General features: G+C 49.5%; 1 long non-coding RNA gene across 4 annotated transcripts in view; it reads left to right on the top strand.

The window, feature by feature from the left end:
- LOC123592626 overlaps positions 1-13,316 on the top strand; it is a 49,629-nt gene that overhangs the window by 23,619 nt on the left and 12,694 nt on the right. For all 4 annotated transcript variants that reach the window (XR_006709877.1, XR_006709875.1, XR_006709876.1 and 1 more), the window contains exon 4: positions 464-638. This is a non-coding gene — a long non-coding RNA (uncharacterized LOC123592626). The remainder of the gene's footprint in view (positions 1-463; positions 639-13,316) is intronic.

The following is a 13,316-nucleotide window of genomic DNA, read 5'->3' as shown; positions in this document are numbered from 1 at the left end:
GTGCTCACTCGCTCTCAAAAATAAATAAACACTTAGGAAAAAAAACATGGGGTTCTCTTTTCCTTTATATTTAATGGCTGTGACCTAGTAACATGCACGTGTGGAGGCATGAGCCAGATGCAGAACAAGGACATGACTTCTGAGGGTCTTACGAACGCACTTGTGGATGTGGGCAGGTGTGCTGGTCAGAGGGTGCCCAGTCTAACCCCTTTCCGGTTAGCCACAAGCCACCAACAGCACGTAGTAGGTCCATGCAGTTTCGGCGGGGGGGAGGGTGACATTTAAAAACCATCCCTGACCAAACTGAGGAGCAAAAGGCAGAGGAAACGAGGGAGAGAACAGAGAATCAGACATGAAGGGAAGAGGGACAGGTACGCAGGGCGACAAATGTGGGGACAGAAGGCTCTTCAGCTGTCTGAAACAACGCTATGTGGTCAGTAACTGTGATGTGTCCGCCTTCCAGAGTTCTACAAATATGCCTCATGGCCCCGTTCTCGGACCTCTGACCCCACTCCCACGTGAGGGCCAGGACGGATCAGCGCAGCCCTGTGTGTGGTTCATGTCTTCCAAGGTTCACATCAGCTCCTCCAAGAGCTTCATACCTCCGTGATGACGAATATCACTTGGACATAAAGGGGGTGAGTGTATGATGCTTGGCCGCCATTCCCGTATTCCCGAAACGTGCTGTTTCATGGACTGTCTGGTGCGTTTCGACAAGAATGATCTGGGAGAGGACTATGCACCTGATGTTCCTGCTCTCTCTGGAGAAGCCTGGGAGGGAGGAGGTGGGGTCGGGGGAGGCCCCCGAATCTACAGTGGGAGCAAACAGTAAGGCTGTCGGGTAACCGTGCAAATATCAGAACAAATCTTAATGCGACCTGTAAGCGTAAGGACAGAGATGAGAAGGAGCCGAGGGCAGTTCCGCCTGGCGCAGCTGCTGGGGTCACGTCCTTCTCCCCAGTAATGACTACATTCCAAGTCCCTTGTGGTGAAAACGAAAATACGACCACATTCTGGGTGTCTGCTTGGCTTGGATAAGCTAGACCCAGATTCAGGAAAAGAAGTCTGTAGAACATGGAGTCATTAGTTACAAAAGGAGCAGAGAAAGATAAAAGTCAGGAGGAATCTGATGAAAACCCGTTGAAGTTCATCATGGAAAGTGCCAGATCAGGGCAAATCTCTATACCAGTGATTCCCAAACTTTAGCATCGGAATCTCCTGGGGTTGGAGCTGCCAGAGGAAAGGCAGAAGCCCAGTTAAATCTGTATTTCAGAGAAACAATGAATCATTTTTAGTATAAGTATGTCCCATGAAAAAATCGGGTTTCTCTAAAATTCAAATTTAACTGTGTGCCTTTATTTTATTCACCGTGCCTGGCAGCCTTACCTAGACCGCCTGTTCAGACGCTGGTTTCTGGGCTACACACTCAGAGGTCGTGGCTCAGCAGATCCGGGGGGGGGGGGGGGCGGGGGGCAGGAATCTGCATTTCCAACCCTCTCGCGGGGGATGCTGACCCTGCTGGTCTGAGGATACACTTGGAGAATCACAGCCCCCAAAGCCCTCCCCGTGTGATGACGGCTGTGCACGTCTCTGGCCACCAGCTACAGGAGGGACGCTCTGGGGACACGGGCTGTGCATCCTCTGGTGCATCATCTCCCACCTCCCCGGGAAGTGTGCGGCCCTCCGTGTTCAGGCAGGAGCGCTGGGCGCTCCCGTGAACCAAGAGGCAGGCCGGTTTTCTTACCCTGGGCCTCGGCCCATCCACGCCTGCTCTGCTTGGAGTGCTCAGTAGAGAAGCACGGGGCAGGCAGGGTGACTGGCCGAGTCGCGGCCAGCGAGACACTGGTTCCGCGTGCACCACGGGCGATGGTTCTCTCCCGCTGCCTTCCGCGGGGTTTACCACATGCCAGCCGTTCTCATGTTGCAGGAAACACACTGTGCTTTTGACTGAGAGGCATTAGTACCTCGTCCACAGAGTGACTTAGTTATTGCTGAACATTTTATAATTTTTTTTAAGTTTATCTATTTATTTTGAGAGAGAGAAAGAGAGCATACGCCGGGGAGGGGCAGAAAGAGAGGAGAGAGAGGGAGACAGAGAATCCCAAACAGGCTTCACGTTCAGCAGTGAGCCCAACTCGGGGCTCGAACTCATGACCGCAAGATCGTGACCTGAGCTGATGTTGAGTGGGACGCTTACCTGACTGAGCCACCCAGGTGCCCCTTACTGCTGAACATTTTAAATTGCAGCATGAAGTTATGAAATTAAAATTTCATTTTAAATGTATCGACATCTTGCTTGTTGGAAGTAGAAGTTGACCACCAGACCCCCATTGCCCTCAGTAACCACGGCACGCCACGCGGTGGTTAGGAACTGGGTGGAATCTGTGCCCTTTGGAGCGGGACTTACCTAGTAGAGTTGCTGAGCCATGGACTCACTTCTGACAAGGCTTCTCTAGGGTCTCCCGTCCAGAAGCCAACTGCCGCCATAACACCCTGTGCTCAGGGCTCCCAAAATTCATATGATAGATTTCTGATCCCCGGTGCCCCAGAATGAGACTGTGTATGCACAGACGGCCTTTATATTTTAGATATAAATGAGGTCATTAAGGTAGCCATCATCCAACGTGACTCGTGTCCTTATAAACGGAGGAGATCAGGACACAGACACACAGAGAGGGACAAGCACGTGCAGACGTGGGGAGAGGATGGTGTCTACACGCCAGGAAAGAGGCCTTGGAAAGAATCAAGCCTGCTGACACGCTGATCTCAGCCTTCCAGGCTCCAGGATGGAGAGAAAGAAATGTCTGCTGTTTAGGCCGCCTGGCCGTGGTGTTTGTGCCAGTGCCCAAGCTGACTGAGACACCATGTGAGCACAGATTTTCCTTTACAAGGAAGAAGAATGGACAGAGAACACACCCCAGATGTGACGATTAAACTGTAGGATTCCATCTGAAATTCACCTTGAACTGACCTGTGACTGAGGATCTCACAGTCCCCTCCCAGCAGATTGTACTGTCTTATCCTTCAATCCCTCGGCGCCCCCGACCAGAGGCCTAAAACGTGCACACATCTGAGGGGTGGGCCCAGGGCACTTCGTGTGCGCAGACTGACTTACCCCTTGCTTCTTCCGGCTCTAACTGTGCCAAGAATCATCATTAAAGATGATCTACTTACTACTTTTCTTCTCTTTGCAACATGCAAATCTTGGCCTTGATAAAGGCAATATTCTTTGCTAATTTGAAGTACAATGGAGGCATACAGAAAAAGAAAAAAGATTTCTGACACCCTCTGTTAATCAAGTGTTCAGAAACCTGCTTGTACTAAAATAACTTGACATTCTTCCCATGTCTTTTATTTCCTCTAATAGAATTTGGGTTTTTTTCGTTCCCCCTCCACAAGGGTGCATTCTTGATAATTACTTTCTCCTATCATTTGGAAAACTGCTAGAAATCATAGATCTAGTTCATAGTGTAATTAGATATAGCTTGCACTGAACATTTAAGACCCTTGAACATAAAGTCACGTCTGCACATAACCAGGCTGAGTACAACTTTCTGACTACTTGGATCTTGCAGTCTCCCTGTAGTTAATAAATATCTTATTTATTCATGAGTTTTGTTTTTAATCATCATGCTGACTTGTACCACTCAAAATGACAATTTCATTACAGTACTTTGCTCTCATATATACATGATTAGGCACATATTTAATTAGCTTCCCCTCACCCCAAATACTAATCACTTCCTTGATTGACCGTCTGACTCATACAAACACTTATGATTTCCTTGCTGTTGACTGCACGCACAGTTTAAACAGGAATAGCTCACGTTGCAAGTTAGGCTGAAGGGTAGCAGATGGTTAGGAAATTAACTTCACAAGTAAGTGGATCCCATTGACTCTGACAAACCAAATGTAAGAACAAAAGACAGTGAAAGCAGAAGACCCTTCCCTTCATCCTCCTCAGCTCGATTTTGCATGTGCTGATTTGCAGGCAAGAAAAGTCCTGTATTAAAAAAGACTTATAGCTCCTTACTGCTTTATTCATTACCAGTTTGTGTCATTTAAATTGCTAGTACTCTTGGGGCACCTGGGTGGCTCATTCGGTTAAGCCTCAGACTTCAGCTCAGGTCATGATCTCGCGGTTCGTGGGTTCGAGGCCTACCTCAGGCTCTGTGCTGACCGCTCGGAGCCTGGAGCCTGCTTCGGATTCTGTGTCTCCCTCTGTCTCTCTGCCCCTCTCCTGCTCGTGCTCTCTTTCTCTCTCAAAAAATAAATAAACATTAAAAATAAATAAAATTTTTAAAAAATGTTATTACTTTTGAGGTCTGAAATGCCACAGCTGAAGCTGGGTCGCAACAATTTAGGGTAAAAGTCCTACAGGGGTGAGGGGACCCGTGGCCTGTGGGGAGGGTCCCTGGTGCACAGGGGCCAACCGCCCACCTGGAGGGCCCGCTGGCCGTGATGGCCTGTCTGGAGGTGCTCCCACTGCGCCACCTGGTGGACCATGTCTGGAACACACGGGTGAGTACCCCAGCGGGGTTGGGAGGGCTTGTCAGAAATGCAAATCCTCAGGCCCCACCAGACCCCCTGGGTCAGACACTCCGGGGGTGGAGCCCAGTGATCTGGTTTTAACAAGCCCTCCGGGCGATTCTGATGACACTTGATGTGCTAAACACGGGCCAAAAATCGAACTCTGGGCACAACGAATACGTATAAATATAGTCACAAAATTCAAACTACCCGTAAGGGAAAGTATGCTGGTCTTTTTAAAGAAAAAACTCTCTGAACACAGGTCTGAAAGCCGATCTTTGGGAGTGTGGGTCCTACACCGTGTCCTCATAAGAAGACGTGAGGACACAGACATGCACAGAGGGACACAGGGAGGAAGTGGCCATCTCCCAGGGCAGGGGAGAGGCTTCAGGGGAACGGGATCTCAGGCTTCCAGACTCCAGACTGGGAGACAATCCCTGTTGTTAGGTGTGTCTGTGGTCCTTGGCCACAGACAGCTGGAGCAGATAATGCATTCAGTCAAGAGCAACTCTCAACAAATGAAATCGTGATTTAAATGAGAGTTCATTAACCTCTCCTGGATATAGAGAGAGGCCACAGTACCTATGCATTAACTGATGATGAACGCAGTCTGTTGGGGGTGGGAGGGCACCAGCTTCAAGCCAGTGGTTGCTGCAAGACCGTCTCTCCATTCCACACGTCCCTGTTCCAAAGGTGTGTACGGTGGAGTTCGAGTTCGGGCAAGAGAGAAGGGCCCCTCCTTCATGTCACAGACCGATGGTGCCACTGGTTTTAGCAAGTACGGCGCAGCTCGCAATACGCTACTCCGAATAGCTGTGATCCGGCCGTGTCCTCGTGCGGTAGTGAGTCTCCCCCGGACGCTGACCCGTGACCGCCGGGGGAACGCCCGTGGAGAACTGGCTCACAGACGCTGACACGTGATCACGGGTGGACCAGCCCGAGGAGAACTGGCCCGCGGACGCTGACCCGTGATCGCGGGGGCCGGGGACCGGCCTGCAGAGAACCGGCCCCACCGATTAGGTGTGGTTGCATACTAAATAGATGAAGGATATGAGACTGTCAAGGTGACCGTGAGCTCTGAAGGCAGAACAGCTGCTTCCTGCGGGAGTGGGGGCTGGCCAGGTGCCTGAGGCCTGGCCCTCCGCAGGCACACTCCAGCTCCCTCCCAGGACTGGGCTTCTCCTCCCCCCAGCTGCCGGCTGTGCTGCCTGCTGAGGGCTCAGAGAGGAGTAGAGCCCTCCCCAGGAACTGCCCCCCCCTCCCGCCAGCTTTTGACCCTGGTGACTGTCACTCGTGGGATACAAAGGGGCAGTTCTGCAGCGCCACATCAGCCTCAGACCTCCCGAGGGATCAGATGACGCCTCTATGGCTGCTGCCTTTTCCGCTGGCTCCCACTTTCCTCCCACATGTGGCTCCTGCCAGGGCTCCCGAGAAGCCCCCTGCAGGCAAATCTCACTCGGAATCCATTTCCAGAAGGACGCGGTCTCGACAACTAGCCGTGAAGAGGGGGACACCAGGTTGGGGAACACTGGATGTCCTTGCAGGATGCCGCGTGCTGGTGCCAGGACTCGGGGGCTGTGGCCATGCGGTAAGAGACCCCACAGTGTGTGCCCACACTCTGCTGCTGTTTTCATAGCATCTTGCAGGACACGTGTGGTCTGCTTTGGGGACAGAGAAAGAGATGCAGCTTACTTCTTCGCCGACTGACACCGGTGTGATTCTGTCACGAGCTAACAGGGGCCAGACCGAATGTAGGAAAGCTGGAGAATCTTAACAATTTTCTTTCCCTTCCAGTGTGAATCAGTTCCAATTAGACCTTCCTACTCCCCACTTGTGTGGCTTCTCCCATACAAAGGGACCTGGAAATAACTGGTGTTAGGAAGGAAGACAGTTCACAGGGAAGATGGTAAACGGTAGAGTAGACGTTTGGTAGACAGATGTGGGACGCGGAGGAGTTAACAGGCAGACAGGTGCCTCCCAGTCCCCCTCCTGCGGTACTGGGGTCACTGACGGCGACAGCTGCCCCCCGAAGCGGCTTCTCTGCCTATGTTCTTCAGGCCCCTGGGGGAGGTCAGGGTTCTTCCTGAGCCTTCTGTTTCATGAAAATAACCAGCCCAGAATACACACACATGCCAGAGAGGACACATTTGGGGTGACAGCTTTTCTCCCCTGCAGCTCCACCACACAACCCACGGCGGCCCCTTACCTGTCCCCAGGCAGCTGTCCCCTCACCCCACACGTGACCGCAGCTCTCCGTGTGCCTCCCACATCTCTACTGAACCTTTCTCGGAAAGTCAGAGACACAGAAGGGTCTTCCCAGGAAAGTGCCCGGCGGAAGAGAAACAACACTTGGATGTGTGTCTGAAGTGGAGAACCCCTCACACCAGCCCCCACCCAAGCTTCCAATCAGATGTTCTCTGCCTCCGTCTTAACCTTGAATGACTATTTGAGGATCGCCAAGTGTTGGGAAGAAGGCTGTGACACAAAAGACAGAGACCAACACAAATAAGGGGAAGAAAAGTGCAAGAGGGGAGCATTGTGGGAAAGCTGACCAGATGTCAGCTTCAGTTCCGGGAAACCCGTACCTTCAGGCCACAGCAGACGGCGGGCAGGGCCAGTCAGGCGTCGTCTTTGCACGTGTCCCGTGGATCCGAGAGTCTGTTCCCTGGACTGTGGTCGCGCTTGCCGGCGAGGTTGAGGAGAGTCTTTCTGGAGGCATCTTTTCCGACAGACGAAGTCTCTGGGTTGCCAGGGGTGATGCAGGACGGCGTGTCCCGGGAGCACGCCGCGCAAAGCTTGCTCTATTCTTATGGGAGCAGCGAGCCCTGATGCTACGGAAGGAACCTCCCTTTACGGACTGTGGGTCGAGGAGGCAGGGCCAAGCTGGCCGGGCGTCCTGTGACTGTCTCAAAGGGTGAGGGTCCAGGAGTTCCCCGGAGAATGGATCTGAGACTTAGAAGGACCAGTGGCAGTCTCCACAAGTTTTTCCAGCTGAGACTTCACGATGCCGCAAGTGAGTGTGACAAGTCTGAGGACCGAGCGTGGCAGGTGCACAGTGCAAGTGTGGTAACATCACACGGCCGAACAGGGCACGCCTAACTAACAAAGCACCTGAGTGGTTAAATGCATTCCCTGACCACCATGAAGTGTTAGAGGGGCCCCCAGGTGGGAATAATCTTCTTTTTTTTTTTTTTTAATTTTTTTTTTTTTTCAACGTTTATTTATTTTTGGGACAGAGAGAGACAGAGCATGAACGGGGGAGGGGCAGAGAGAGAGGGAGACACAGAATCGGAAACAGGCTCCAGGCTCTGAGCCATCAGCCCAGAGCCTGATGCGGGGCTCGAACCCGCAGACCGCGAGATCGTGACCTGGCTGAAGTCGGACGCTTAACCGACTGCGCCACCCAGGCGCCCCAAGGGAATAATCTTCTTTAACAGAATTTCAGCCACAGCAGAAGCATTGGCCTGTCTACAAGAGGAAGCTTCGGTCCGGTGACAAAACATACCACGACAAGAACATATTTCTTTCCCTGAGGTAGGGAAGCCGTATGAGATCCATTTGCCAAACCTCAAATGGTCCGTCGGACGGTTCAGAGTCTGGGAGAAGTGCGGTCTTCCCTGGATTATACCTTGGATGTGGGACGAGCGAAGTAGGCACTTTCCGTGGCCCTGTTACCTTTTCCGCACCTGTATCGGTCCACGAATGCCATCACCGTGTCAGGAGACCAGTGGTTGAAAGCACGTACAGTGGTGAGCAGTGGGGATTTTGGAACTTCTGTGGGCAGATTGTTATTTGGTCCAAACCACAGTTCTCTCTTAGTATCAAACCAACAATGACTAGATTTCTAATACTGTTTTTCCTTTTCTGGGGCCAATTTTTGGGGTCTCTGGTCAATTTTTCCGAATTATCATTTGAGAGAACATCCCTTTGGACCAGGGCAGAGGTCTGGCTGTTGGCCTCCGAGAGAACAGCATTTGGGGCAGAAATGTCAGTGAGGTGGTTTCCTTTGGCCTCCAGGGACTCACGTCTGGAATGCCCAGGAACCTTGGTAATGGCCAGAGCAGCCAGCAAAAGTGTGGCCTTGTGATAAATTGTGAACACAGGAGCCATTTTTTTTTATTATCTCCATTGGAGGTGAGGAAACCTCGCTGTATGCATAATCTTCTAAAGTCATGAACTCCTGGAAGGCGTACCAGCCATCTGTATAAAAGTTTGCAATTTTCCCTTCAGCCACAATACAAGGATGGTTAGAGGGGACCCCGTGACTATTTCCGCAGTGGCCTCAACCAAGAGGGCAGTGGCAGGAATGGCTGGGAGGCAAGGGGGGGGGGGGGGGGGGGGGGGACATCCCTGAGCCACAGGTTCAAGTTGTTGGCTGTAATGCCCTACGGGACAGCAGTGGTGCCCGTGATTTTGGGGTGAGCGCTCCAAGGGCATTCCCTTCCCTCTCACATACCAAGAGGAAAAAAGGGAATTGAAAGGACATCCAGAGGCAGGGGTCGTATTAGGCTTTTCCCTAAAGTCCCAAAAGCTGTGTCATCCTGATCTTTCCAAATAACAGGGTCAGGTTGGTTGATTTTCAGGAAAGCATGAGGAGGTTGAGCTGTAAGAGAGTTTGGAGTCCAGTTTTGACGCAGTCAGCTAGGCCAAGAAAACCTCGTAATTGGTGCTGGTTTTAGGTTTAGGGATGTTCAGGGTGCCCTGAAGTCGGCCTGGGTCCAAATCTAGCCCTGGTTCTGAGGTCAGGGGCCCTAAGTATCGAACCTGAGTTTGAGCAAACGGCAGTTTTCCTTTGGTGACTTCATGTCCGTTTAAGGCCAAAGCTTTGAACGGATGAACGTTGCCTTCCTGTGAAGAGATCTGAGAAGAGGGGCAGAAGGGCGAATCCTCTGCGTATTGGAACGAAGTAGAGCCTGCAGAACACTTTCTACCGTCCGAATCGGCTTTTAAGTTTGTGAAAAGTAAGAAGGATTCTCGGTGTGTATAACTTCTGAATTTGTGGGGAGGGAGGATGGAATTTCGAGGAAAAGTTGGACAATACAAAGGAGGAGGAACATCAGAGTAAGTAGGAAGCCCAAAATAGAATGGCAAAAATAAACGCGGATATATCCCCACATGTCCTGAAGACACAAAGTGCAGTTACGTGTTGTTTAGAGATATGCCTGCGGCACACAAAGGAAAGACGTGGAAGATGGGCAGACGCACCCAACACACCCGGCCCCACCATTCCTATTAGACGTGCTATCATTTTAAGGCAAAAAATATCAATAGCAGTTAAAAGTTCAAACTGTCAGGAAAATATAACAATTTTAGAAGGTTTGTGCCCAGTAACACATAAAATCTCAAAAAAGTATAAAGCAGAAACTCCTAGAAATCCAAGGAGAAACTGAAAGATCTATGACCATGGTAAGATATTTCTCAACAGCTTAGGAATTGAGTAACAGAAACTGGTAAATATTTGAACAACAAACCTGATCTCTGTATAGACGTATATAGAACACTGCACCCTTAAATTAGAAAATGCACATTAAGGGGCATCTGGGTGGCTCAGTCAGTTGAGCATCTGACTTTCGTTCAGGTCATGGTCTCAGGGCTCGTGGGTTCAAGCCCTGCATCGGGCTCTGTGTTGACAGTTTGGAGCCTGGAACCTGCTTCAGATTCTGTGCCTCCCCCTCTCTCTCTGACCCTTCCCCTCTGCTCACACTCAGTCTCTCTCTCCCTCTCTCAAAAATAACATTTAAAAAAATACACATTATTTCCCAAACATTTAAGGGAAAACATACAAACATTGGCCATATCCTGGACCATAAAGCTAGCATCAACAAATTTCAAAGAATTGGTTCATCTAGACTGTACCCTTTGACTATAACTCAAAATAGGAACCAGCGGGGTGCCTGGGTGGCTGAGTCAGTCAAGCACCCGACTTCGGCTCAGGTTATGATCTCATGGTTCGTGAGCTCGAGTCCTGCATCGGGCTCTGTGTTGACAGTTTAGAGCCTGGAGCCTGCTTCAGATTCTATGTCCTCCCCTCTCTCTCTCTGACCCTTCCCCTCTGCTCACACTCAAGTCTCTCTCTCCCTCTCTCAAAAATAAACATTAAAAAAAAAAATACACATTATTTCCCGAACATTTAAGGGAAAACATACAAACATTGGCCATATCCTGGACCATAAAGCTAGCTTCAATAAATTTCAAAGAATTGGTTCACCTAGACTGCATCCTTTGACTATAACTCAATTAAAATAGGAACCAGTGGGGCGCCTGGGTGGCTGAGTCGGTCGAGCCCCCGACTTCGGCTCAGGTTATGATCTCATGGTTCGTGAGTTCGAGTCCTGCATCGGGCTCACTGCTGTCAGCACAGAGCCTGCTTTGAATCCTCTGTCCCCCTCTCTCTCTGCCCCTTCCATGCTCACACTCTCTCTCTCAAAAATGAATACATGTTTATTAAAAAAAATAAAATAAAATAGGAAACAGTAATAAAAGAAGATAGCATTAAGGGGGAAAAATGCCCATTTGCATCGAAACTAACCAGTCAACAATTCTAAGTAACTCGTGGACTAAAGAAGAAATCATGATAGAAGTTGGGAAATACTGACCTTGAATCTCAGTGTATACTAGAGCTACATACTAAAAGCACCATATAGGTGTAAATATCCAACAAAAAATATATATTCCCCCAAAAAGCAGAAGGCAGAACATAATAAAAATAATAGCAGAAGTGGATTAAAAAGGAAATAAAATATACCTAAAGGGGCCTCCAAAAAGTCTAAAATTGGTTCTTTTATATATAGATAGATTCTTTTAACATTTTATTTAGTTTTGAGAGACAGAGACAGAGTGCAAGTAGGGGAGGGACAGATAGAGAGGGAGACACAGAATCCAAAGCAGGCTCCAGGCTCTGAGCTGTCAGCACAGAGCCTGATGTGGGGCTCGAACCCACGAACAGTGAGATCATGACCTGAGCTGAAGTCGGACACTTAACTGAGCCACCCAGGTGCCCCTAAAATTGGTTCTTTGTGGGAGAACCAAAGAGATAAGTAAAATCAACCAGCTGACCTCTGGCACAATTGTTCACGAGGAGAGGTAAGATACTGTAGGAGGTAAGACACTGCACTCTTACCACAGTAGGAGCCAAGAAGGAAGCAAGAATGAAGTTACCGAGATTCTTTCGTCATCATAGCAATTGTTAAAACAGAGGGCTGGCGCGCCTGGGTGGCTCAGTCAGCTAAACGTCCAACTTCAGCTCAGGTCATGATCTCACAGTTTGTGGGTTCGAGCCCCACGTCGGGCTCTGTGCTGACAGCTCAGAGCCTGGAACCTGCTTCAGATCCTGTGTCTCCCTCTCTCTCTGCCCCTCCGCAGCTTGCTCTCTCTCTCTCTCTCTCAAATAAATAAAACATTAAAAAAATCTTTTTTCATAAAAATAAAAAATAAAACAGAGGGCTTACCATGCACCAGATGTAACTCAAGATGCGCTGTGAATGTACAGCAACAGTCCTATCGTTATCCTCCTATTTCAAATGAGAAATAAAGCACAGAGGCCAGTGACGCCCAAATTCAAACATCGTCTCGGTGTTGCAGTTGTGACTGACTGAACCCATCAGTCTACCCACACACTTTCAGCCACCAAAGTGTCAAAATCGCGGTGAGAAGAGCACGTGAGGTTGGAGATACTGTGGTCATCATCTTTGGAGAATAAAACATGTCCTCAACAGCAAACCGGAAGACAGAAGCCAACTTTGGAAGCTGGAAAAATCAAGAGCAATAATTGATCTAGCCAACCCCAGAAAGCTGAATTCTAAGCCCCAAGTGACTTCATCTGAGAACCAAGCCAAGTTTAAGAAGCAGCTGGCTCACTAGACCCCTTTCCCCAGCCCACGGGGCTTCATGACGGCCCACAGCCCCATGTGTTCTCTGGAGAGGAGCTCTGGGCTGAGGACTGACTTCAGCAGTGGTGCGTGAGGACAAGATCATCTCACAGTGAAGGGCAGGGTCAACAAGCCACACCCACTTATAGGGCTTCCAGTAAGCTTTTGCATTCCATACCGTTAACCATGAGCAGACAACCACGGATTACCAGACCCGCTTCTAAAAGGGAAAATAAGACCAAAACAAGCACAAACAATCAACGTGGAGGAACAAAAACTATGTATAAAATGGAAAAAAAAACCTTCAAAGTTATCATTATATCCACAAATACATAATCTCCGAGGATATTATGCATATACATGTGTCTTTAGAGGAAATAAGAATATGGATATGGGTGCCTTTAAAAGGAGCATTCAGAACTAAAGAAAACGGGATGTGAGTAATTAAAAAAGCCAACAGAATGGTTGGAAGAGAGAATCAAGGAAATGTCACAAAGGAGAGTAAAGCTACATGGAAAGAAAAAGTTAAGGAAATCGGAGATTAGTTTCAGGAATCCCAATATCAAAGATGAGGATTTCCAGAGAGAACGGGCAGCAAAGTGTCGAGAAGAAGGGACAATGTAATGCGAGTACTTGCAAGATATGGTTGTGGAGTTTATATTAGCAACAATTATTTTTTGTTGGTGATATTATCCAAACTTTCTAAGTCCTTGTAAAATAGGGCCAGCGGGTTGTCCCCAAACACCTGCCCAGGGGGCTCCCCTCCGCGGAGACCCCTGCAGTGAAAATGGCACAAAATTGATTTAGCTCCTCAAAATCTGAGACGGCATGCGAGCCCTGTCACCCATCCCATGCATCCCAAGGCCTTTGGGACAGGCCGGGCAGAGACTCGGGTCTCAGGGGAGGATGGACAGTGCA

The sequence above is a fragment of the Leopardus geoffroyi genome, chromosome D4 (assembly GCF_018350155.1).
Source record: "Leopardus geoffroyi isolate Oge1 chromosome D4, O.geoffroyi_Oge1_pat1.0, whole genome shotgun sequence".
Taxonomy (NCBI): domain Eukaryota; kingdom Metazoa; phylum Chordata; class Mammalia; order Carnivora; family Felidae; genus Leopardus; species Leopardus geoffroyi.
This window is presented reverse-complemented; position numbering and strand designations above follow the sequence as displayed.